Here is a 4,191-nt window from a genome sequence, read left to right on the forward strand (position 1 = left end):
CTCTCTCTCTCTCTCTCTCTCTCTCCTAGAAATAAAAAAGAAAAAAAATAAAAAAATAAAATAAAATAAAAATAAAAAAAGAGTCGGAGAGAGACTTAGTGAGAACAAGCAGAGGTGGGGCAGAGAAGGAGGGACAGAGGATCTGAAGCTGGTTCCGCGCTGATAGCAGAGAGCCCAATGCGGGGCTCGAACTCGTGAACTGGGAGATCATGACCTGAGCTGAATGCTTAACTGACTGAGCCACCTGGGTGCCAGGCAAGAAGAGGTGTTTTTTTTTTTTTTTTTTAAATGTTTTTATTTATTTCTGAGACAGAGAGAGAGACAGTGTGAGCAGGGGAGGGTCAGAGACAGAGGGAGACACAGAATCTGAAGCAGGCTCCAGGCTCTGAGCTGGTTATCAGCACAGAGCCCGACGCCGGGCTCGAACCCACAAACTGTGAGATCATGACCTGAGCCGAAGTCGGAAGCTTAACCAACTGAACCACCCAGGCGCCCCTAGAAGAAGAGGTTTTTTTGTTTGTTTGTTTTTGTTTGGTTTTTTGTTTTTTTAAAGAAACCTTATCAGGCAGTCTGAGAATCCAAGGCTCTGGGGTTGATTCCCTGTCTTCTACTTCACATTGCCTCTATGAGACTGTGTATTTTGAGGCAAGTTACTCTCCCTCTCTGGGCCTCTCTGTCTTCATGTGTTCAGTGGGGCAGGTGGACCGTGTTTTCTGGGAGTGCCTCCTGACACATGAAGTCTTCGGTGATACCCAGGACAGGAGCTGTTCCGCTGTTCCTCCTCCCCTTTCCAGGAAGGATTCCCCCAGCTCTGAGTGAGCCAGTAGAAGGTGCTAGACTCTGATTCTCACCCTGTGACCTGAACTGCAGCCAGGCTGGCTGACACCGGAAGATTCTGGATCTCTACTCTAACAGTGACGAGGAAGAGCCATCATCAGGGAGGGAACCCTAGATTCCCTGCTACTTCCCATTTAATCAAGGGTTGAATAAAATAAAGAATATTGATGGAGGAGAGTCTGAGGGGTACCAAGCACATTTTTCTATAGACAACCAAAAATATACCTGTGGATCAAGCCAGACCCAACCATAAGGATGCTGTGGGTCACCTAGTCCAAAGTCCCACACTTGCCCCATTTAGTAAACTGCACATGGGGATGGGGGAAATTTCCCTTAGTTTTCAGGGTCCAGAATTGGACTTCCCTTCTTCAACTGGTTTAGTTGTATCTTGTAAGCACCATGATTCATGAAATCGATTATATTTCCCTTTTCTAGTGGGCCACCAGGGAACTCCCCACTAGATCGACCAATCAGCATAGATGTCCATTCCTGTCTTTTTGCTTTCTTCCCCTACTTGCTGACTTAATTTTCTCATTTAAAAATTAATCTTATCCAGGGTGTGTTTTCTAAGCTGTCTCAAATTCTTTCTATTAGGACATGAGATAAAAATCCAGGAAAGACACTGGGGCGTCTGGGTGACTCAGTAGGTTAAGCCTCCAACTTCGGCTCAGGTCATGATATCGCGGTCCGTGAGTTTGAGCCTCGCATCGGGCTCTATGCTGACAGCTCAGAGCCTGGAGCCTGCTTCAGATTCTGTGTCTCCCTCTCTCTCTGCCCCTGTCCTATTCACACTTTGTTTTTCTCTTTCTCTCTCTCTCTCAAAAAACATTAAAAAAAATGTTTATTGTCAAGTTGGTTTCCATATGACACCCAGTGCTCATCCCCACAAGTGCCCTCCTCCATGCCCATCACCCCTCTCCCCCCCTACACCCATCAGCCCTCAGTTTGTTCTCAGCATTCAAGAGTCTCTCATGGTTTGCCTCCCTTCCTCTCCCCCACTATTTTCCCCCTCATTCTCCCCCATGGTCCTCCATTAAGTTCCTCCTAATCCTCCTATACGTGCAAACATATGGTATCTGTCCTTCTCTGCCTGACTTATTTCGCTCAGCATAACAGCCTCAAGGTCCATCCATGTTGCTACACGTGGCCAGATTTCATTCTTTCTCATTGCCATGTAGTATTCCATGGTATAGATAAACCACATCTTCTTGATCCATTCGTCAGCTGATGGACACTTAGGCTCTTTCCATGTTTTAGCTATTGTGGAGAGTGCTGCTGTGAACATTGGGGTCCATGTGCCCCTGTGCATCAGCACCCCTGTATCCCTTGGGTAAATTCCTAGCAGTGCTATTGCTGGGTCATAGGGGAGTGCTATTGTTAGTTTCCTGAGGAACCTCCACACTGTTTTCCAGAGGGGCTGTACCAGTTTACATTCCCACCAACAGTGCAGGAGGGTGCCCGTTTCTCCACATCCTCACCAGCATCTAGAGTTCTCTGATTTGCTCATAAAAAACTCCAGGAAAGACGTGGAAGTGTGAGTCTTCCCTGGAGTGGGCGCTGGAGGAACGGATGTGTGTGGGGGGAGTTGAGGGGAAGGGCAGGAGGGCTGGGGATGGGAGGAGGTTTATGGAAACCCCAGGGCAGGGAGCAAAGCCCCAGTGCAGGCGGTTGGTGGGGGCTGGAGAACTCAGAACAAGAGTCCGGCACTGAGTGAAGAAGGGGTTGTCAGGGGCCTGGTCTGGAGGCGCCTGGTCTGGGGGGCCTTGACCACCAGGCTAAGTTTCTATTTCTTGATGATCAACTATATCCCAGGCCCTTTACATACATCCTTTGAAATGTCTATGTTATTCTAGGCTTTACAAACAAATTAGGAGACTAAGCCTCAAAAGAGTTGCATCATTTGCCCAGGGCTCTGAAATCTAAGAAATGGCTGAGCTCAGACTGGAACCACAGAAGGGTCCGTCCGGTGTCTAGACTTTCCCCGTCCAGCCTTCCTCCTTTACCTGGGAGCCTTGGGACCCCGGAGCAGGCTTGTCAGGGGACGGCTGGATCAGACGCATGTTTCGGAAGGTCACTGCTACCTGCAAGGTGGAATGCAGCGAGCCTGGGGGCTGGGGGGTACAGGGTCTCACCCCCAGTCTTTCTCAGGTCTTGGCCCAGACTCGGTGGCTGAGATTAAGGTGAAGGTGGGGGTGAGAGTCAGGGTGGCGGGGGCTACAGAAGTTTGGGCGGTAGAGCTGATGAGGCAGGTGGGATGCCCGGATATTGGGGACGAGGAGGGGAAGACCAGAGAGATTGCCTGGCTGTCTGGCTTGGCATCTGGGCTGGAGGCCACACCATTTGCTGAGATGGGGCAAAGCCAGTGGGGGACAGCGGAGGTGATGTGCCTGGGAGGCTGCTGAGTCGGCCGCTTATGGGGGTGTGGCTGACCCCACCTGACCGCGAGCCCCCTGGGCCTATACGTGCCCAGCCCAGCCCTGCACGTGATGCCATTATTGCCTCTGACGCTACCACGCGGAGCCTGGGACGTCCCAGAGCCGAGGAGGGTGTCAGCGATTTCTGAAGGTCCGTGGTGCCCAGCAGAGACCTGGGCCTGTGTTTCTGGCTCTGAGGGGATGTGTGGATTGAGTTGGGTGACTCACGGCCCTTGCTGCTTCCTGCTATTAGAGCCACTGGCCCCAGGCTCTCTGGCTCTGCGGTATCAGTGGGTCCCCTCCTTTCTTGCAAAAGCTGAGTCAGAGCCCCGGAGGCCCACAGGGGTCCAGGATCCTGTCCTGGGTGCCTGGGGCGTGAGAAGGGGTTGGGGTGCCCTGGAAAATCCCAGAGGGGTGAGTCAATATAAGGAGCTGACAGTGCCCGCTCTGAGGCCTGAACAACACATGTATACAGGAGAGCCCCCATATTCTCTTCACTGAATGGACGAAAACCTTGGAGTCAGACTTGGCTCTCTACCGTGTTGGCTCGTGTATGTCTTCTCCGAGCCTTGGTTTACCCAGATGGAAAATCCAGGGGCTCTAGGGGCCCTTCCAGCTTGAAATGGGAGAATCCTGGCAGGCAGGTGGAACTGACCCCATGGCACTGAGGGATGCTGGGAGTGGAGAAAGGCCACAGGCAGGGGGTCCAGAGAACTGGTCTCTGTTAGTCCCCCACCCCCCTCACTGCCTCCCCTACGTAAGCTCAGACACAGGCTGTGTGTGGGGGCTGGGAGAGGGGTCCCCCGAGGAGAAGAGCCCACAGCTGATATCAGCAAGCATGGGAGCGGTCCAGAACCCATTCTGTCCTCTCACAAGGCTTGAGGCAGACAGATTCTTTGCCCCGATGGTGCCAAGACTTAGCAGGTAGCTTTACCCTCCT

The sequence above is a fragment of the Hyaena hyaena genome, unplaced genomic scaffold (assembly GCF_003009895.1).
Source record: "Hyaena hyaena isolate Hyena2069 unplaced genomic scaffold, ASM300989v1 scaffold_35, whole genome shotgun sequence".
Taxonomy (NCBI): domain Eukaryota; kingdom Metazoa; phylum Chordata; class Mammalia; order Carnivora; family Hyaenidae; genus Hyaena; species Hyaena hyaena.